The 23,710-nt window shown below is 38.9% G+C and overlaps 2 pseudogenes; one reads left to right on the top strand and one right to left on the bottom strand.

Moving 5' to 3' along the window:
• Positions 1–13,288: 13,288 nt before the first annotated feature.
• Positions 13,289–14,206, top strand: LOC109698005 (mitochondrial import inner membrane translocase subunit Tim8 A pseudogene; annotated as a pseudogene).
• Positions 13,772–22,820, bottom strand: LOC109698012 (epidermal growth factor receptor substrate 15 pseudogene; annotated as a pseudogene).
• Positions 22,821–23,710: the final 890 nt, after the last annotated feature.

Raw genomic sequence — 23,710 nt, 5'->3', positions numbered from 1 at the left:
AGTTTCACAAGTTATGCCCCCTGGGGATGCCTCAAAATGCCACAAGGCTGATAAGCAGGAGGTTTTCACAGAACTGTATATATGTTCTTACTGAGATAGATCAGAAGGCCACTCCACCCCTGACTCCTAACTACACTCCCCAACAAAAAGGACCAAATAAAAACTCCTCTATGTAAACAACAGCGAGCTACCAACTTTCTGGGCTCCCTGTCCGTCTCTAAGGTCAACTTTTCCTTTCTCTCTAATAAATCTTACTTGAGTGCTGACCTTGTCTTCTCGTGAGTCAGTTTGCTGCCTCACTGGCCAATTCTTTGGCTAGTGAAGGCAAGGACCTTCATCCTGGGTCTGCAACAATAGTTTCAGAGTTTTCAGCTCATGGTTGGCTGGCTCCATTGCTTTTAGGTCCATGGCAAGTCAAATACATCATGGAGGAAGAGCATTGTAGAGAAAAGTTGTTCACCTCATAGTGGACAGAAAGCAGAGAAAAGGAAGGGGAAAGAGGCTAGAGACAAAAAATACCCTTCAAAGCCTGTCCCCAGTGACTAACCTCCCCCAAATAGGCCCCACTTCCTCTTAGCCTATTTAGCTATGAACTTATCAAAGGATCAATCCATTGATGAGGTTAGCACCCTCACGATCCAAACACCTCTCAATAGTACCATCATCTGAGAACCAAGTCTTCAGCTGCTGGGTCTTTAGGGACATTTTATATCCAAATCATAACATCCTGCCTTGATCTCCAATACCTCATATCCATCTCATATGAAAAATGCATTTAAGCCCATCTCCAAGGGTCCCCAAAGTCTCAACAGTTCCAGCATTGTTCGAAAGTACAAGTGCAGTCTCCTCTGTGTCCCAAGATAGACTCTTAGCTGTGAGTCCCTGTAAAATTTAAAAAATCATGCTATATACTTAACAACATCTGATGGTGGGAAAGGCACAGGAGTATATATTCCCATCCTAAAAAAGAAGGAATAGGAAAATAGCAAGGAGGATTCAGAACAAAGTGAGACCAAAATCCAGCAAGGCAAGTATTAAATCCTATAGCTTTATGTCTGGCACACAAGGATGTGATTTCTAAAGGGTTTGGATAGCCCAGCCTTGAAGTCTTCCTGGCTGCAGTCCACACAGCCCCTCTCTTGGGTTAGCTCTGTTAATTGCCTATGTCTTTCCTTGGCAGACATTCCATGTTCCTGGTGTCTACAACATGCTTGCAGCTTTGGCTTCATTCTCACAGTTTCATACATCACCCTTTAAGGAGCTGCCTGTAGGGATTCTGACCCTGCTTCAAATTGCCTAACTGCACCCCGCCCCAAGGCCTTCCTTTGAAATCTTGATGGAAGACTCCATAACCCTATAACTCTTGCATTTTTCATGCCTGGAAAACCAGCATCATGTGAATAATGCCAAGGTCTGCTGCCAGCTTGAGCAGAGTCAGGCTACTTCAGTGGCCTCTGAGTGCCTGGATTGCTGAACTCAGGAAAACACTTAAGTAGTTGGCCTTGTGTGAACAGGGCAGTCTGGTGCTTTCTTCTCCAAACAAATTCTTTCAAATGAGTTTTTACCTTTACACCCTTGAGCATGCAGTGGGTGCAACCAATTCCTGAGATGGCCTGAAGGCATCTTTCTTGTTGCCACAATGCAAACTACTTGGTCTTTTTTAAATGGTATTAATCTCTTCAGTAACCACACCTTCCTTAGTTCCAACTTTAAATGCACTTCTTTTCTGGCAAAACTGCCACAAGTTTTTCCAAATCTTTCCATTCTGCTTTTTGCTCCTTATTCCCACTGTAAATCTGGGTAAAAGCAGCCAGCAATGCCCACACCACTGCCTGGATGCTGGGCTGCCTTGAAATTTCCTCCACCAAATTAATTAGCCCAACACCTTTAAATTCAGCCTCCCACCAAGTCTCATGGCATCAACAAAATATAGACAAGTTCTTTGCCAGAATGTAACACTAATGGTCTCTAGTCCAGTGCTCAGCAGAGTCCTCATTTCCATCTGAAACTTCATTATCACAGTCTTTATTTTCTGTATTCCTGTCAGTCTTCTGGGCTTCTGAGCTTCTGTTAGAAGCATCCATTGTGGTCTGCTTATTGCATTCTAGGTCTTCTCTCTCCCACATCTCCAAACTTCCCCAAATTCCTTCCCAACACAAGTCCTAAATGCTTCTCAGCCACTTCATCAGTGTGAGAATGCACTAAAGTCAGGTCTTTTCTGTCAAAGAAAAGGAAGGTAATGTATAACTATCATTGTGAAGATGCTAACTAACCTTCCAGCATTGCTGCCTACACACTTTGTGAAATGTTGCTTGACCTTGTAAGGTTCTTGTGGTCAAACAAAGAGCTGTTTATTGCCAAGTGTCCTAATCTCAAACTGCTTGTTTAAAGATGAATATTGCCCAAAAGAAATTTCTTGGTCTCCCTACCTCAAGGTCTCCTTATCCCACATGCACCCCTTTCTAAGTAGCCAATCTCAAAGATTGTGAGCCCAAACCCATCCATCAGGGTAAGGGGCAGACTTGCATGAGAGATAAAAACTGAACAGGACTCTCAGCTCAGTGTGCTTGCCTTCCTGACCCTGGTCAGAGGTACAGCCTTCTGCAGAAGTAAATTTTGCCTTGCTCATGGCTTTTGAGTGTATGACTGATTTGTGATTGCCATTATTTCTAACATCAGATAGTCAGAGCAATGACCTTACTTCTTGGTACCAATTTTCTTTGTGTGAAAAATTATCTAAGGAAGAGCTTAATGGAGGACAGATTTATTTCAGCTCATGGTTTCAGAGGTTTCTGTCCATGGTTGACCGACTCCATTGTTTTTAGACCCATGGCAAGGCAGAAACACTATGGTGGAAGGGCATGGCAGAGGAAAAGCTACTCACTTCTTGGTGGACATGAGGTAGAGAGGACACACAAAGCTTTTTTTCATTTTGTTTTCTGAGACACAGTCTCATAGCACAGATTTGGGCCTGGAACTCACTATATAGCCAAAGCTAGCCTTAAACTTGCAAACCTCTTGCTTCCAAGATGGCATGTGCCTTTATGCCTGGCTTCAGAAAAAGTCTTTTGAAAGGAGCATTATTCATTTATGGTCTTCAGATCCAACCAAAGGCCCAGTCCTATCATGTCTACCTTAGCATGATGTTATATAATAATTATGATCTTGACATAATCCTAGTTCAGTACCTCACCAGCGACTCACAGATTGCTGCAACAGTCAACTAACAAATCTTCCAGCTCTTAGTCTTACTTTGTACCATTTTATGAAACCAACCTGATCAATTGTTTCCAACACTTCTGTGGTTCCTACTGTCTTGAGATGTATGATAATGAATGTGTAGATGGCATTTATATACATCACCTACAAACTTTCCACAACGATTTTGAAGACCCTGTATGAGAAGGTCTGACTCTATATTGCTAACCTTCAACTATATGGATGCCCCTCATCTTGGCCAAGTACAGTATTTCAGGATTAAACCACACTGACATATCTTACTGTGCTTCCTCTACCCAACTTCATCATCTTTCGAATGAAGCAAACTAGAAGACTCAAAGCCCAAACAGAACTCCAAGTCAATGCATATAATTCTGCACTTGCTATTACCTCTCTTGGTTTATGCCAATATCAGGTGGCATAACCTTCTCTTTTACATCTTAGCTTAGGCATATAGGGAAGCAAAAACAGTGCCCAGCACATGGTAGAGCCCCAACAAATGTTTGTTGAAAAAATAAAGAAATCATCGTTTTCAGGAATTGGGGATTCCAGTTGCTGCTTGTCTCTAATATTAATGATTTAATGCACATGTTCTCTGGGATTTTGAACTAACTGTAAGAAATGAGAAGAAACAAATAGCAACTGAAAAGCCTCCATGCTTGGGCCAGGAGGGAGGAGGCCTCTTGTTCATCATAAGGCTTGCTCATCATCTGCACTTCACAGTGTTTGGCTGTTTTGGTAGTATTGAAGTTTTGAACTTAGGGCCTTGCACTTGAGGCATTCCTCCAATCATTTGTGCTTTTTTAAATTATTTTTCAGATAGTGCCTCACACTTTTTGCCAAGGGCTGACCTTGAACTGTGATCCTCCTAGTTCTGCTTCCCAATTAGCTGAGATGGCAGATGTGAGTCACTGTGCTTGGCCCCATCACAGTTATTTATAATGATGACTCTAAGTCAAGACATAGTTTACGTTCATTTTTCATACACTCATGTATTCATTGAATGACTCAAGTAATACATCTTGAGAGTCTACCATGTGTCAGAAGACAGTGTATGCTGAGGACATAAATATTTAATTCCACAACATTTCTTCCTTCAGGCCATGCTTATAAAACATGAAATGATTGGTGCTGTGATAGACTGTGGACAAAGAGCTAAGAGAATATAGCTGTAAGACAATTAATTCTTCTTAGCCAGCAAGGAAATGTCAGGAAATAGTGTATAGAAAAGTAATATTTAGATAAAGAGGCTTGAAGAATGAGCAGACACTCTCCCAGTAATCACCGTTTTCCATCTCTACTTCTATCCTACGTTCTACATACTCCCTTGAATCTGGACTGCACAACCTAGTGACCCCCTCCTATAATTAACTTCAGTGACCCCTGTAACCCTACTTCATGCACCATTGTGGTTGAAGCTATAACCTGGCTGATGGCTGGTATTGACCATCTTCCCCCATTTTTTTTTTCCAGACAGGACATTGTGAGAACTTGGACATATTAACTTTAATGCCTTAGATTTCTCATTCGAAAAATGAGAACTCTAAATTGGACAATTTTTAAACTACTTTCTGACTCTAGAATTTCTTGAATGATGATCTCGAAGATGTGTTAGAAAATCATCTGGCACCCAACACTTCCTGTGAGTCTGCAGGGTTGTGGCTGGAAAATGCCTCTTGCTTCCCAAAATGCATAGCCTTGGACAAGCTCTGGTTACTTGGTGAGTTCTAGTAAATTATGCAAAACTTAAGCTAAAATATCAGTAAGCCTTTTTTTCTTAAGATTTTGATAAAATACAAATAGCATAATTCCTTAGCTAAGGTGTTTAACTTCCCCACATCCTGAAAGTGGAAACAGTGACCTACTCATTGCATCAGCCTGCTCTGCTCTGGCCAGAGCATCTACAGAGAAATATTTAGTGGGAATACAGGTACTTTAGTGCCTCTAACTGTGTAAGTATAAGTGGAACAGCTTCCTTTAGGTGCCTCCTGTAGCAAAGGCTTCATAAAAACAGCACTGCTCCTAATGAGCTGTTAGTGCTCCACAGAGAGCATTACAGATTATCATGAAATGTAGGCTGGGGGCTGTTTTGACATCACAGGCATGCTATGGTACTATGACTTTCTCCAAAAACTTAGGACATAAGATCAAATGACCTAAGGCTTCCTTTATTATCACGTGATGGACTTTTCTCCATCCCTAAATCCAATCTTTTTTTTTTCCCCAGGCAAAGTGACGTAAGTAGAAACAATTAATTATTAATTTGGCTCTCAAAATAAAACGCACAGAATTAAGTTTCTTCTTCATCTTATCTGTTAGCTTAGTTCTATATTTTATTTAGAATGTATGTCCCAAAGAGTTATTCTCATTGTTCTTTACGAAGAGATGGGAGAAGATCCAGTGTCCGTGGATGCCAGCACTAGCTGGACATAGATGTGAGGGCCCCACCCTCGGAGATTCTGACTCAATTATCTAAAGAGGGATCTAAACATCATCATTTTTTTAAGAAGTCCCTGGTAGTTCTAGTGTACAGCCAAGATTGAGAGCCATCTCGACAGTGAAAGGTCCATATCTGGCTGTAAGGACTCTAAAAGTGGCTTCTGCCTGTGGCTCAGATACTATGCATTCAAACTCCAGTTCACAAATCTTCACCACATCCTCCCTATTGTTGAATATTTTTCTTTTAATTGACTCTGTCTTACTTTAGTTTATTATTGAAAAGAGATCAAAGGAATATATCAGTTGCCCAGTAGTTAAAAATCAAGGTTGTTTGCCATAAAGAAAAGGTAAACGTAAAAATAAATACCAAAATTACCCTAAATATAATTATATTTTAAAAATGTAATACTTAAATGAAGCTATTTTTAAAAAACAATAGAAAATAATAAGTTTAATACATTGACACAAAACGAGAATACCTGAAATAACTGTTCCTTCCATGTGTTTAAAACCCTGAGAAATTATTAATAAAAGACACTATTTGGTTGGATTTCACTAAGTTGGAGAAGAAAATGAACTTCTAGGGCTTTTAAGTTTTTCTGTTAGGGCAGTCCTACTAACAGGTTCGAACCTGGAAAGAATATACATTTTTATTTGATAATTTACAATCAAAGTGTTGCAAGAAGCTTTTGTTCAATGAAGTATGATTCCAGGAAGTACACTTATTGGTTCAGATGTTGGGCTCAGCTCACCCGTCCATTCTTTCTCTTTGCTACATTCTCACCCACATGGCCAAGTCTCAGCTACTTCCACTTAAAATCAGCAGGATATGCTAAAACCCTGAACCCAGAGTTTCTGTTAGACAGTTCACTCATGACAGTGCACATTTTTAACATATCTCAACCCCTTTATTCTTTCTTTCTGACTTTTGAGAAAATCCTGTCTTCTGAAATTGCAGACCACTCCCCAAGCCCAGTACCAGGTACCATTTTAATGGAAGGTAGGCTTTCTCCTCTCTTCCTATTAATTTTTTGTCTTTGCATTGGTCCACTTTCCATCTCTATCTCTGTGCCTAGAGGCCAAGGGCCACTCCCACAAACCAAGATTACTCTCACTTCATGGTTGTAAGAACCTAAGACACCCACTGATTGGGGGAAACTGCTGGGCGCCATGCAATAAACACCAAACAAGGATCCAGAAAACTGGATTTAGATAAAAGGACTTATGGAACCAGTGAGAAATTCCTTAAGCTTTCTGATGCTTCATGTGTTAACTACCATCTTCTCTGGGCCACCCTTAAGGACCTGGTAAGGGGTAAGATGAATAAAAGCCCTTTGTAAATTGTAAAATATCATGCAAATGTTAGGGACTGCTATGATGAGGTATAAAATACACATATCCTACCAAGACTCATATATTTCAAATTGGACATATATATATTTTTAAAACAAGGTTTCTGAAGCTCATTCATATTGACATTTTGGGCTGAATAATTGTTCACCTTGGTGAGTTGTTCTGTGCCTCATAGGATGTTCACCAGCATCCCTGGCCTCTACCTCTAGATGCGGTATCACCTACTTTCTAGTTGTAAGCCAAAAATATTCCAACACATTGCCCAAGGTGCCCAGTGGGGACCAAGTTGCACCAAGTTGAGATTTATTGCTCTCAAGTCAGGAAATCCTCTTTGGAAAGGTATTGCATTTCTATCAAATTGTACTGATAAAACAGAAATTGCATCAGTTGTTGGTTTTCCCCCCTAAAACCACAACATATGGTTTCATAATAAGTGAAAACTGAAAATTCCTATAATTTCTAACAATAAAGCATTGGTTAAAATAATAATGGCACAGCGATACAACAGAGAACTATACAGAAATTCGATTACAGGGCCACACCTGCTCTCACGATGTTCAGGATTAGCTGTGGCTTTACCACCTCAGTGACAGCTGATAGGTGGAGGCCAGGTGGCCAGTCAGACCACTGACAACAGGGTAGGATGAGATGGATTATTTCCAGGTCAAGACAGTTAAATGTGTCATCTTTCACTTCCCTTCAACAGCGACAATGGAAGCCATGTCTTGAAGTGACAGGGCCTCACATGGAAGGATCCTGAGTCCCTGAGTCACTACTTGGGAGAAATCCACGACAGCCACCTTGCCCACACAATGGCATTTACAAAAAAAAAGAACAGAGGGCTAGTGGAGTAAAACTTCAGCAAGCATGAATTCAAATGCCAGTACCTCCAAAAAAATAAATAAATAAAAGAAGGAAAGTAAGTAAATTTTTGAGTTTTGAGCTACTAAGATGCCAGGATTTATTTATTACTCTTGTGTAGCTTTTCCCAACCAGTACAAACATTCATGTTTGTAAAAGACTGAATATTTAGAAAGTAAAATGTAAACAGTGGATACATTTTAGCAGCAGGCTTACCAATGATTGTTCATTTCAATAAAGATTGTGAGAGAAAATGGGATTTACTGGTGAACGTGGTGTTATCTTCACTTGGGGGACATTTACAATCCTTTCATTTGTTAGAGGAAAATGCAGACAGGATATTCTTCATGCAAAATTGAAAAACATAAAAGAAAAGAAGGTCATACAGATTGAAAGAAGGAAAATCTACCTCTGTGGCCTGGGCACATCCCTTCATGTACTTTTGACAGTACCTATTTTGTACAACTTAGTCTGTACAAACTAAGATTAAAAATACAAAGGTCCAGGAGGTTCTATCATGATTGAGCAAACCCCATTGTGAATGTGGTTCGTAGAAGGAGATTTCATTAGGTTGTTAGGTTTTTCCCCCTAAAACTGTCACCTCTGTTTAGGACTAGCTGCCTATAATCTTTCTGCTCTATTTGCTGCATGAACATTCATTATTTTAGATCAAAGAAAACAGAGGAAGCCACTCACACTTCCCCAGTGTCTGTCTCATTAAAATTAATTATTTTCCCAATTCAGTTCTCTTTGTTCACAATCATGTCCAGTGAGGGAACCAGTCTTAAGAAACCCAATTATGTCTGAGGCGGTTTAGGGATCAGATAAAAGGGTTGGGGGCTGGGGTGTAAGAAAGGCCTGGCAGGGAATAACTTCACATTTCTAACAACCTGCCACAGTAAGAATCCTCCTCCTTGGGATTAGTATTGAGAGCACTTTGCCTTAAATATCAGAATTTTCCAGTTTTAATGTCTAAAGCTGAAAACAATGAATTCCATTAAAAATGAATGAATTTTCTGTATTGTTTTGTAGTATAAGATTTAATTACTGCATCAACCAATAAAGGAATCCCAATTCATTCTTGGAAGGATTTTAGTAATATTGTGCAGCTAAGGCTTTCACTTGCTTTATTTAATGAACCTATGAAATACATATAAATGAATCCTTCAAACAGAGGGATTGATTTCCAGCTCACTGAGGAGTGAATATATCGATTACTATCAATGCATAAACCATGCCCAATTAAATATTTCAGTAGAAATAATTTCACAGAAAAGACCTTGGTAGTACAGCTTAATGTATTTTAATTCCCATTTAATAGAAAATAAAAGCTTTGTGTCACAAAGACAAAAATAATGTGTTTAAATTTTCAAAAAAGTAATAAAAATGAAAAATTAGAGTTATCTCTCACTCACAGACTCAGCTTGAACAAGAGACTGCGGACACCGCGTAGGAACTGGGTTCAGAGCCCACGTTCTGTTTACCTGAGTTTGGCTTTGCGTGCTAGCTAGCAGTGTGCTTAATGCTGCTGTTCTTTTACAACTGGACAAAGATGTCTACCTGCCTCCTATAGGATGCAGAGCTGGTGTTGCCCTTGCAGTAACTTGAGGCCTTTGAACAGGCTCAGGACAAAACTTCTTAGAAAAAAGAGAGTGCTCTGTGCCTAGTCCTTTTTTCTTTTAATATGGATGGTATGCTGCATTATTACTTAAAGCTTACTATTCCCAGAATTGCAGTCTACAATTTAGAAATGTGAAACATAAAAGACTATGAAGAGAGCTCAAATAAACTTGAACTAGTATGTCGCAGATGTTTAAAACTGGTAAGTAGTGTCATTTGCTCTTGGTAACACTTACTTGTCCTTTGCAAGTCCTCCAGCCAGGGTCAACACCAGAAAATATCACAAATGACTCTGACACCCTACATAAGCAAGCATGGTGATATAGACATTTATGTATATAATACATACATCTTTCAATGTTATATTGGTCCACTGAACGTACATATTTCAAGAAAAGATAAGGCTCTATATGACTCAGTTCAACAAACATAAAATTAGGGTATACTTATTACATTGGAAATTGGTATTTAAGTTACAGATACTTAATGTTTTCCAGGGTGATTTTTTTAAATAAAAAATATTTTTAAAGCATTTCATCTCAGTGCAAAAGAAAAATGTTCAAGTCAATTTACCTTTTTCCTGAGGTTTAAGGGGAAGGAAACACACACATACACACATACACACGCACACACATACAGAGAGAGAGAGAGAGAGAGAGAACATCACCTATCACAACTCCCAACTTCTTTTTTTTATTATTATTATTCATTTATTCATGTGTGCATACATTGTTTGGGTCATTTCTCCCCTTTGCCCCCCCCCGCCCTTTCCCTCTTTCCCCCCTCAGTTCCAGGCAGGTCCTGTTCTGCCTTTATCACTAGTTTTGTTGAAGAAAAGACACAAGCATAATAAGGAAGACAAGGTGTTTTTGCTAGTTGAGTTGAGGATAGCTATCCAGAAATATTCCTAGCATTGCTTTCGTGTACACGTGTTATGACCCATGTTGATTCATCTCTAACTGATCTTTACCCTGGTTACTGATCCCCTTCTCATGATAACATCTGTTGCTTTAAGGTTTCTGTATTAGCTCCTCTGGAGTGGGGACATCAAACACTTTCATGTTTTGGGTTTTCTACCTATTTCTATATCACCCATATGTGTTCTCCCCTTGTCATGTGATCCCAGTCCAACCACATTGCTGCATTTGCCCTAGATCTAAAGTCTGCATATGAGGGAGAACATATGATTTTTGGTCTTCTGAGCTTGGCTGACCTTGCTCAGAATGCTGTTCTCCAGTTCCATCCATTTACCTGCAAATGATAAGATTTCATTTTTCTTCATGGCTGAGTAAAATTACATTGTGTACAAGTACCACATTTTCTTGATCCATTCATAAATAGTGGGGCATCTTGGCTGTTTCCATAACTTGGCTATTGTGACTAGTGCTGCAATAAACATGGGTGTGCAGGTGTCTCTGGAGTAACCTGTGTTGCATTCCTTTGGGTATATCCCCAGGAGTGGGATTGCTAGATCATATGGCAGGTCTATGTTTAGATTTTTAAGAAACCTCCAAATTTTTTCCCAGAGTGGTTGTACCAGCTTGCATTCCCACCAGCAGTGTATGAGGGTTCCTTTTTCCCCACATCCTAGCCAACACATGTTGTTGGTGGTGTTTTTGATGATGGCTATTCTAACAGGGGTGAGGTGGAATCTTAGTGTAGTTTTGATTTGCATTTCCTTTATGGCTAGAGATGGTGAGCACTTTTTCATGTGCTTTTTTACCACTTAAATTTCTTCTTTTGAGAAAGTTCTATTAAGTTCAGTTGCCCATTTTTTAATTGGTTCATTGATTTTAGGAGAGTTTAGTTTCTTAGTTCCCTGTATATTCTGGTTACCAGTCCCTTGTCTGATGCATAGCTAGCAAATATTTTCTCCCACTCTGTGAGTTTAGAGACCATTTCTTTTGTTGTGCAGAAGCTTTTTAATTTTATGAAGTCCCATTTGTCCATCCTTTCTAGTTGCTGGGCTGCTGGGGTTCTATTGAGGAAGTCCTTGCCTATACCTATTAGTTCCAGAGTGTTTCCTGTTCCTTCCTTCAATAACTTCAGAGTTTCAGGTTTGATATTAAGGTTCTTGATCCATTTTGAGTTGATACTAGTACAGAGTGATAGACATGGGTCTAGTTTCAATTTCTTGCAGGCAGATACCAGTTTTCCCAGCAACATTTGTTGAAGAGGCTGTCTTTTCTCCATCATATGTTTTTGGCAACTTTGTCAAAAATGAGTTGGGTATAGTTGTGTGAATTCATACCTGGATCTTCTATTCTGTTCCACTGGTCTTCATGTCTGTTTTTGTGCCAGTACCATGCTGTTTTCATTGCTATTGCTTTGTAATACAGTTTGAAGTCGGGTATTGTGATACCTCCAGCATTGCTTTTTTTGTTGAGTAGTGCCTTGGCTATTCGTGGTCTCTTGTGTTTCCAAATGAACTTTAGAGTAGGTTTTTCAATCTCTATGATGAATGGCATTGGGATTTTGATGGGAATTGCATTAAACATGTAGATTGCTTTCGGTAGTATAGCCATTTTTACTATGTTGATTCTACCGATCCATGAGCACGGGAGATCGTTCCATCTTCTGTAGTCTTCGTCGATCTCTTTTTTCAGGAGTTTGCAATTCTCGTTGTAGTGTTCATTCATATCCTTTGTTAAATTTACTCCTAGGTATTTGATTTTTTTTTTTTGAGGCTATTGTGAATGGAGTTGTTTCCATATATTCCTTCTCAGTTTGTTCATTGTTGGTGTATAGAAAAGCTATTGATTTTTGTAGGTTGATTTTGTATCCTGCTACCTTACTGTAGCTGTTTATGGTGTCTAAGAATTTTTAGGTAGAGTTTTTTGGGTCTTTAAGATATAGGATCATATCATCTGCAAATAGGGATATTTTGACAGTTTCTTTACCTATTTGTATTCTTTTTCTTTCTTCTTCTTGCCTAATTGCTCTGGCTAGAAATTCTTAATCAACTTTATTGGCAAATCCTTTGGGTACTGAATTAGTTTATTGAAATTGTAATTTTGAGTCAGCCCTTGGTTTATATATATGACTTTTCTACTGAAATGTTTTTGTTTTCAGAAGTAAAAAAAATTAGTAGTGCAAGACAGTGTTTTAAACTCCAGCCATCTTGGAATGCTTTTCTAGGCAAGCAGTGTTCCTCTGATTAACACAGATCAATACCACCCTGACTTGGTGATCCCAGAGAATTTTAATTAGATTTTAGGTGCATCTTTCTTTATCTTGGTATTAACACATCATCTAAGCAACTCATGTTAAAACATAAAACTATAATGTACAGTCTACTTTGCAATCTATTTCAAATTCAGATTTTCTGCTAGGTCAGATTTATATAAGATGGACTTTTCCCACAAAAAAAGTTAAATTTGAGAGGTCTTTTCTCTCCGAATTAAAAAAAAAAAAGTTTTTCTTGCTTGCTTGCTTGCCAACTTTATAAGTGAAAACATGAAGCAAGTAATTAGGTTGAACAATAAAGATGGACGCAAAGCAGTATGATATAATATATACTATTTTTTCATATGTATTTAGTGAAAGTCTTCATTTCAATTAGTGGAGTATTCATTAAAGAAAACAAAAAATAATATGAAACACGGAAGTACCTTCCTGTTCTAGCTTTAGCGAGTTTCTTCTAAGAAAGTTCAAGACTAAACCTACCATTAACTAAGAGAGCAGTGCCACAGCAGAGGCAGAATGACAGCTGTGATTTCTGCTTGCCTTATCTGATGGATACACTGTAAGTGATAAATGTCTCTACTCTATGGCACTCAGAATGAATATTAGCAAACATTCATTAGCAAACATGTGGAAAGAGATCTGTTGATCTAAAATTCTTTAAATCAAAAGATCATCTTCAGAAATATATCTCATACCTGAGGCTTTAATGTTTCTATTTAGAAGAAATTCAAGTCTGAAGCTATAATGGTTCAATCTAATGCATCCTTTTTTTCAATTGTGGAGTCAATCTATGCAAAGTATTTTTTCACTATCTCTAAAAAATCAAATTAAATGGTATTTTTACTATAATGAAATATGAAAATGCACTTAAAGTAGCCAATTTGCAGCAATCATAAAAGAAAGGAATGTTCTTTCCCTTCCTCTCTTTGCCCTTTCAAGTCAGGGGAAAACACTAGAATAACTATAGAACAAGGGTAGCACAGGGTGAAACTATTTCTCTGTATTACAGCTATTTCTCTATGCTCTAGTTTTATAAGTAAAAGGAGCATGGCATGCAAAAGTTCCCAGTAAATGCACACCAAAAGAGAGCTTGGTTGAAGCTGTCAGATTAGGTATTACTTTTAAGAGAAAAAAAAATAGAAGAAATAAAAGACAAATCTGAAATAGAATTTAAAAAAAACCCCAAACCTACAGACCCGAAGTCTGGTGCGTTTGTTTGTTTGCGTGGGCTTGCCAGCATGGATTCCTCCTGGTCTTTGTCCACAGTGGGTTTGGGCGCAGTGGACCCAGAGCTGCAGCATTCATCCAAGTGAAGACGCAGAAGCAGCGCTTCCAGCAGTTGGTGTACCAGATCACTGGGCTTCATTGGGAGAAGGGCATGAACAAGCTGGGGCTGAAGTTGAACTGTCAGGCCCTGGCCTGTTTGGTGAACGGTGAGCGCTTCATTGATATAAGTCAGTTCATCTTGAATCAACTGGACCAGACCCAGAAACCCAAGTCAGTCTTCCCAGAAAGCTTTTCTGACTGATCTTAGCATTAACTCTTCAGACGCTGAAGGTACAGCAATAAGAGCAACTTGCTGTCAGCTTTCACAATGTCCTGTTCCAGACCCCTGGAAAGGCATCTGAAAGTCTCCAGTCATTGTCAGAAACTTGTAGTCACCATGGATTCCAGGAACAGCAGAGTCTCACAAACAGATCGCCCATGGATGAGATCACTTCCAGGCAGGAACAATCATTTAATAGGAACTGGATTATTCTTTTAAAGGGACTGGGAAAATCCAAATTATTGATGTGTCTTTTTCTAGGTCATAGTGGGCAGTGTCTCACTGGAATTTCAAGTTTTGGTGGCAGTGCTGGGAATACATCTTAATTCTTCACCCTTTACCAGTGTTTTTATAAACACATTTTTTTTTTTTGGAATGACCAGTTGACTGACAGAGCTGAATGTCAACTAAAAGAATCTTCATTGTTGACCTTTGCTAATGTATTGTAGTCAGCAAATCCAGCTCAACTGATTCATTTCCAAAAGTAGAAACAAATGAGTCTGTGACTGAATTGTTTACTCTAACAACTGTTTCACCAGGAGAAAAAGGATTGTTGTGTCAGCGTTTCTACTGATGTATTACTGCTATTCTTACTGAAAGGCTCAGTACTTGAAGTGGCAAAAGGATCAGTAGAAGATTGTTTAAGAAACCATCAGAAGGAAATGGATCTGAACCTTTTGAAAGATCACCACCAAATGGATCAAATTCTCCAAAAGGATCATCATTGAAAGAATTGCTGTCAACAAAAGGATTGGCCTGGAAAAAAAATCCAAGTTTGTATCTGCAAGTGAATCTGTTACTGAATTTGGTTCTATATTAAATGAAGCTTCCTGTTGAATGCCTGTCATTGTCAAATTTGGGGCCAACCTTTTCATTGGCAGCTACAGTCACCACTTCATCAGGTACATCAGAAGGAGGATTTTAGGACTACTTGCTGTAGGCTCATGGTGTGTGGACCAGACCTTAGGCTGCTCTGGCCTTTGGCATGTTCATTAAGGTTGGCTGTTTCACTGCTGTGGGTGCTGAGGCTACAATAACCTTTAGTGCCATTTACAAGAATGCTGTGTGGGCTTGTGCACCAATTTGATTGATTATAATGATTTTCCAGATCTTTCGTTTCCATCATCCTCATTTGCACTGAACTGATTTCCTGTTGTGAATCTTGTAGGTGTTGTTGAAGAGGTCCCAAATGCATCTTCTCTGAGCCCACACTCTCTTCCAATTCTCCCTTTTTTTCTTATAAGCAGTTCAGCTCTTCTCCAGACTTGGCCAATCCTTCACAAGTGAAGATGTTATTCTTGACCAGTTATTTCAGCTTTGAGAGAGGAGACCGGCTGGGCCTCCTCAGCACATTTCTTCCTGACTTCCTTTAGTTGCTCATCCAGCAGGGCTTTCTGTTCACCCAGTTCATTCAGGAGTTCCTATACTGGCTGCTTCTGGGGCTATAGTTTTTGCAGATTAACACTATCTCTTTGAACTTCGTCTTGAAGATCCTGAACCTCTGCTTAATAGTGTCTTCTTTCTCTTTAAAGTCCTGTGCCACATAATTCTTTTCCGCTCTGCTGGTCAACCATTTCATTGTTAAGGGTATCTGGTTCCTTAATAACAGAGAAAACTGCAATGGAACTTGATCCTATGATGTTCTTTTATAAACTGGTCCTGTCTGGTAGTGGGATCAGCTTAAGAGTAAGGATCAGTGCCTTTTATCACCTTTTGATTAATCAAGTGAGAAGTCAAAGCAAGCTGATCCTTTGAAAGCTTCCCATAGTCCTTTGGGTCATGTAACACCCAAATGTGGGCCAGTAAAGTATAAGGTAAACACAGCCAGTTTTCACAGCCCTCCAATCCAGACACAAATCCACCCATATCTTCATCACTTTCCAGGAAGATTCCATCACAGTTAGCTTTTTCTGAAAGGGATAAAACCCACACTTTTCTCTTAGAAGATATCACCAAGGCAGGAGACAAGACATTAGCCCAGGTTCTTTCACCATTGCACCATATATATCAAAACATGGCAGTAACAAATGTCAAGCTTTCAATCATGGCCAATGTCACTCAACTCCCAAACTTCCAAGGATTTCCACAGTAACTTAAAATTACACAACCCTGGTTTCACTTTATAACCACCCAAAAATCCATTTGACAGGCTTAAGCTATTAAAAACTGCATGCTATTTTGCTTTATCTTCAGGTTTTACAGCCCAAGTTAGGTCCACTGCAGAGGTTCCACTGTTTGCAAAGGAGTACTTGTGTCATAAAATGTTGGTTGAGCAACAGCCAGGTTCAGGCTCCTCAGCAATCCATTCTGGGCACATCCACAAGCTGTAAAGCAACAAACAATTCTTTTTGGTCAAGAAAAGAAGGACAAGGAGATAGGAGCTAGGATGTGAGGGAGGTAAAAGGAGTGGCCATAAGTTTCTGAGCCTGGTACTTGAAGGATCCTGCAAGGGTCAGGCAACTGGACAAGACCTTGGGGTATTGGGATCTGACAGTGAGGGGGGAGATTCTTCAGTGCTTCTGAGATTTCTAGCCATCCAAATGTTATGCAGTACAGTGATTAGCAAATAGGGTTGGATATTTTTCTTTCCATGACAAGCATTGGTTCATTTTTGCTTTACAATATTGTATGTTCATTGTAAAAAATAGACCACATGGACTAAGCAGAATAGAGAAAAAATTTAAACATTACCACTATGTCAAAGAAATAATCATTAGTATTTTTGAGTTTGCTATTTCATGTTTTTTCCTATGTATATACGTAATACTTTATAAAAAGTATGCATTTTAAGGATTTTCAATCTGTCTTTTAGATTTACTAATATTTTTATAACATCTTTCTGTATTGCTATATATGCATATACACAACTTTACATTGCTGCATATTGTTCTGCTGTGTAACTATGACCTAATCTATTGAAACTATTATTTGGTTGTTTTCATCTTTAAAACATTAAAATAGTAAATAAAATATTAATTAAAATATTCTCACATTCCTATCTTTGTGCACTTGCTTGATTCTTTCTTTTGAATAAATGTGAGTAGAACTGAGGTGTCAAAGAAATATCTTTTTTTATGCTTTTCATTACTATTGGCAAATTGTCTTCTGAGTGGGTAGCTTCTAAAATAAACCCTAATAATCTTAACTTCCAGTGATTATACCCTCAGATGTGTGACTGAGTGAGCGTTAGACTGCTGTCTCCAGCCAGAAGCTGGAAAGAATGGGAAATCTGCCACCTGTGAGCTGGGAAATCTGCCACCTGTGAGCTGGGAATTCTCCCCAGTTGAGCTTTAAGGTAACTATGGCCCAAACTGACCTCTCAGTTACAGCCTGGGGAGAAACATTGATCCCCAGCACCCAACTAAACTTCACCCAGTTTCCTTACCTGTCGAACTTAGAATAACAGCTATTGTTTTAACATGAAATAAGCATATTCCTAAAAGGCTGTAAAATATTTCCCCAAAAGACTATCCTAATTTAGAATCTCACCAGTGGTAGGCATGAGTGCCTGATTCTCACATGTCCATCCACACTGTGCTTGGTAATATTTGCTAAACTGTTTGTGCTTCTTTCATTATTGCCACAGCTTCATATTTAAATATACACGTATTGCTTGTATACAAGTATTTTTCTTTCTTATTCACATACTCATTCATCTACTTTGCCTACTTTTCTATGAAGTGTTTGTGTTCTTTCTTGAAAATATAAAGAATGCTTTACATATTAGAGATATTGCAAATAACTATGTCACATCCCTAAATACTAGCTTTGCATACTTCCATTTTTATTTAATATTTTATTGCAAAAATCTTTTACATATTTATATGGTTAGATTTTTACATAGTACATTTTGTTCTTTCTGTCTTTGACATTGCACTTTTCAACTTTTCTTGCTCCTTAAAATACATTAATATTCTCTTATGCTATCTTCCAATACTTTTATAATTTTAATATTCACAAAAGTCTTATATTTTCTCAGAACTTAATTCAGTATAAAATGTAATTTCTATTTTAGCTTTTCCCATCATTATAATCAGCAACTAATATCATTCATTTGACTAGTCTCTTCCCAACTATTTAAGTAGTGACAAATAATGATCTGCTTTTATATTTTATAGAGCAAATCTATTACTCTTTTCTGTGAAAACTCTCTTGGATATTTTCATGTATTTTTTCTTTTTTCTTTTTTTTTTTTTTCATTTTTCTTTTATTATTCATATGTGCATACAAGGCTTGGTTTATTTCTCCCCCCTGCCCCCACCCCCTCCCTTACCACCCACTCCACCCCCTCCCGCTCCCCCCCTCAATACCCAGAAGAAACTATTTTGCCCTTATCTCTAATTTTGTTGTAGAGAGAGTATAAGCAATAATAGGAAGGAACAAGGGGTTTTGCTGGTTGAGATAAGGATAGCTATACAGGGCATTGACTCACATTGATTTCCTGTGCGTGGGTGTTACCTTCTAGGTTAATTCTTTTTAATCTAACCTTTTCTCTAGTTCCTGGTCCCCTTTTCCTATTGGCCTCAGTTGCTTTAAGGTATCTGCTTTAGTTTCTCTGCATTAAGGGCAACAAATGCTAGCTAGTTTTTTAGGTGTCTTACCTATCCTCACCCCTCCCTTTTATATTTTATAGAGCAAATCTATTACTCTTTTCTGTGAAAACTCTCTTGGATATTTTCATGTATTTTTTCTCACATATAAATTTTTAGCTATTTTATCATGCGCTGCCCCCCCCACACCAAGTTAGATATAACATCTTTATAAGGGCAACAATTTCTATCCAGGATCACAGTTTTATCTCCATTTATTCACTTTTTCTGTGCTAAAGCTAAATGTTAGTTTTCCTCATAGAGATCCTATACATTTCATTTTACATTTATTCCTGAGCATTTGAGGATTTTTACTTTAAGCTACATTGCTGTGGCAGTGGTTTATTGAGATTTTAAGCTCATGAGGTGAGGATATAGTTAGTTTTGCACATCATTCCATTTCTAGTAACTAGTGCTATAGCTTACTCATAGAAAGCACGGGATACTTCATGAATGAATGATCAAATAAGTAAGAAAGCAGCTAGTTTTTCACTATTTTTGCAATGGGTCTTTGATAACATATAGGAAAGCCAAAGAAATGGAAACAATTGCACCAGTAAAAACATGCAACTTCTACACACACCATTAAAAACTGAGAAAAATACTTATATCCTATACAATAGGAAATAAAATATAATCCCTACTTTACAAAGATATATCTGGGACTGGGGTTTGAACTCAGGGCTTCATGGTTCTAAAGCAGGCACTCCACCACTTAGCCACACCTCCAGTCCATTTGCTCTGGTTATTTTGGGGTTGGAAGGTCTCATTAACCATTTGCTTGGGGTAGGCCTTGAACCCCAATCCTCCTGATCTCAACTTCCTGACTTGAGCCACCAGCACCTGGCAAAAAGATCATTCAAGTCAGAGAAAACCATTGGAAAAAGTGAGCAAAGCACATCAGTAGGTAATTCATAAGGGAAGAAATGTAAGTAAATGGCTAATTTCTGTATCTGGAGAAAACAAACACATGCAAATGAAAACAAGATGAGCTATTATTTGTACCAATCAGATTGGAAAAGATTTTGAAGTTTGATAAAAGTCAATATTTGTCACAGGCAGAGAACAGGTAATTTCTTACATTCTCATCAGAGTTTTAAACTGGGACATCATCTTTGGATGACAGTTTAGAAATGTATCAAAATTTAAACTGAGCTGATGAGTTGATACAACCATTCTGCTTTTACTAATTTAATCTTAAGTTAAATATCTAATCTTAAATTAATTACATAGGCATCTACATTTAGAAGAAACTAATAAAACCAACCACTAAGGAACCATCTGCTTGGAAAAATCATCTTGTGTTGTTTTCACACGAATCTCTCTTCTCCTAGCCTCTCTTGCCCTCTCTTCCCCTTCTTCTTCTCTCTCCTTCCCTTTCCTTTCCTTTTCTTCTTTGTTCCTTCGGGCACAAATAAACCAAGAGTGTTAACTGAAAACACTAACAAATAGTGTTGAGAATAGGGAAGGGTTAGTTACTCATCACATGCCCAGAAATTCATATGCCTTTAGTCATGATATTATTGCTAATAATTCATGCTTATATTCCTACAGTCTGTAGGAAAATCGAATCCATCTGTGCCTCTTCTCACTGTGACTCATGCACATATAAGTTCATTTCATTCAGAATTTAAACTGAACCCCACGCAGATCGCTGTGGTCATAGTTCAGGTAGAGCAGGCCAGAGGAATTCACACCCAAGAATCCAAGACACAGGTAAAAGCTGTGGGCATTTCAGGATCTTTTTATGACTTTGAAATTGCAACAGCAGATTTTCTTTTCCTAATATATTTTCCTGACAGCTGGGGTGAGGCACCTGGAATACTCAGGCAAGCAGTTCCCTTGCCTTTCTGTAATGACCTCAGTAGGGATGCTTATCCTGCCCTTTCTGGAGAAGATGGCAACATACAAAGTGACTTGAAATGACTTCAACTCACTTCTTCAAGGTAAATAATGCTCCAGTTCTATAGAGAACAGCAAAAAGCCTGGTAGCATCCAGTCACACCCCCCCCCACACACACTTCCTGCAATAAGTGTGCCTGCTTGGGTGCGACAATGCTGCTGTCTCTGATATTGTCTGCAAGGGTCTCCTTGTAGAAGGTCCATCATGGTCTTTCTAATTTGTACCATGTCCCATTATAGATGCTGAACAGATGTGGAGGATTTTTTAAATTCTGTTCTTAAAAGGGTTATGGACCCTTGATCATTGGTTCCATGTTTTTTTCCTTCTCTTCCACTATAGTAGGGTTTCTCAACTTCAATGCTATGATATTTGGAGCAACATAATTCTTAGTTGTGTTTTGGGAGGAGGGGATACCATAAATATTATAGGGTGCTTAGCTGCGTACCTGGCCTCTACCTACTAGATGCTAGTAATGTTCCTTTATCTCTAATTTTAACAACCAAAAATATCTTCAGACATTGTCAAATGTCCCCGGAAGACAAGATTATTCCTAGCTAAGAACCATGGCTTTATTCCCAAAGTGATTCTCTGAATTCATTTATGTGCAAAGCGTATGCTAGGCTTTCTTTTAAAAGGAAGAAAGAGAGAAAGGGAGAGAGAGAGGGAGGGAAACAAAGAGAGAAGAAGAGAGGAGGGAGACCTAGCATGGTACCTCAAGATACTCACATTTCATCAAGGCACTTTACAGACCTAAAAATTCACCAAATGTCTAATATGATGGAATTGCATTTCATATTCAAAAGAAAACAATGTTATATTTCCAACTCTCCTTTACCCAAAAGAAAGATAATTTAAAAATTAATGCATGTCATGTGAACCCAAGTTAAGAGACTGATATCTTTTCCAGATTCTATGTACTTTGCAAAATTATTTTAAAATACAGGATCAGAAGTTGAGAGACCAAGTGTCCAATTATAATACTGCCACTAATGCTATGACTTTGAGAAAACCACATAAGCAGTTTGAACTTCTGTGTCTTCCATAATATCATTCATCCCCCAGGACTACTGCTAGTGGAAGCACTTCCAGATGTATAAAGTCCTACCCAAATGGTGAGGAATGTGATCTCTACACCCTGATGAGATACCCTCAGGTTATTTCTCAAGGAAAGGACACTTTATTTCTTAGCACATATATATATAGAAGGCTCAAATTTTATTTGAGAGCATATAAATAAATTGCTTTCTCAAGTGATTATAGGCAGGATGGTATGGTGGGCTGTGATGGTAGTAGACAATTGGATCGGCCACAGATTCTATTCAGTTTGGCTCAGAACTAATGGATGACAGGCCATGAAAGGCCTTTGGTTCTACCTAGAGGAATATAATGTTGACACACTTTGATGGTAGAATCCAACTGCGCGGGGTAGACATCTGAGACTTGGCTCAGAATGGTCCCGTGCTTGGGTTAATGCTCTGTGGTCACCATCTTGAGACTCTTAATTCTTCAACAGGAGGCGCTGCATTTGTGTTTTGCACTGGCCGCTGCACATTGTGTAACCGGTCCTGCTGATGAAGGATGTTTTCTTAGTATACTGGTACACCAAGATGATCTCTCTCGCTTTGCTGCTAATTATCCTTCCCTCATCCTCTAAAAACCATGCATTCCAAGGTCCTTTCTTGAACAGCAATAGTAGGAAGCACAGCATATCCACTGCTAACCTGTTCATCTTAACAAAATAACGCTATTATTACCACCCTTGACAATGTGGGAATGTTACGAAAGGTGCCCGAGGTCCGACAGCTGTGAGCTGGTAAAGCCTGCATTCAACAACGCCTCCAGCTTGTGCTTCTGTCCACACTATTCTGCCTCCACCACCACCTCCTCTGAAGCCTAAATGTGTAAAATGCATACTTCAGATACCAGGCTGCTTATTGTTTAAAGGTAGCAAATGAAGGCAAATTTGTAGGTCAAAAATACCAGTCATCTTTGGCTTCTTTCCTCTTTTTCTCACACCTCACATTCAGTTCATCACCGTGTTCTGTAAGCTTTATTTCAGAAATTCTTCCAGCATTTGACTTCTTACCTCCTTCACAGCTATCATTGTAGTGCAAGCCACTGCCTTTCCACCCATGGATCACAGCTGTCCTCTGGAATTTCAGAGTAGCTTTAAAATGTGAGTGAGGTCATGTCTCCTCTCTTTCTCATTGCTTCCCATCTCACTCAGAACAAATTCCTTACTGATGTGACTATATAATGTGGCGTCAGCCCCCGCCACTGTCTCCTTTGCTTCTTCTTCTCTAATCTCAAAGGTTATGCCTTTTAGTTATTCCTCACAACAAAACAAAACTGCAGAAACATTCTCCTGTCACATATTCACTGGGGCACTTAATCCCTTACTTCATGCTTAGGTGTACCCTTTCCACAAAGACCTTTTCGACAACTTATCTAAAACAGAACCTTCTCCCATCACACCTTGTCTCCTTGCCCTTCTGTACTTTTCTCCTTAGCCCCTGTGCTATATAAATAAGCCAAAGATAGCCTCTGTGTATTGGCTTCTAGGCAATTAGTTCCATTACTATTGCAGGCTGAGACCTCCCCACTCAAAAATCTACCTGTGCCAAACTAGGACTTTTACACATCCAATTATTTTTAAAGTAGTCCAGAAAAGCAAGTCCTTAGCCATTTAGAGACTGCCTACTTTACATACACCAAGAAACCTCACAGGCCACATGTTTCCTGTTTAAGCCAGGGCCCCCGAAGCCCTTTGGAGCATTCCAATCCAGAGACTGCTGCTGAGCTAATCATAGATCCAGTAACCCACCCCGCCACTCCCCCACCCCACCACCCCAGTCTCCTCCACTCCTGGAGAGTGGCCACTGCCCTAATCCATACATTCCCAACATCCAGAACATGCCTTCACATTACAACACTGAATACAGACATCCTCAATTTCTGATGGCTCTGCTTAAGAGTTTGGAATTTTCCATAGGG

Source organism: Castor canadensis, chromosome 1 (assembly GCF_047511655.1).
Source record: "Castor canadensis chromosome 1, mCasCan1.hap1v2, whole genome shotgun sequence".
Lineage (NCBI taxonomy): Eukaryota > Metazoa > Chordata > Mammalia > Rodentia > Castoridae > Castor > Castor canadensis.
This window is presented reverse-complemented; position numbering and strand designations above follow the sequence as displayed.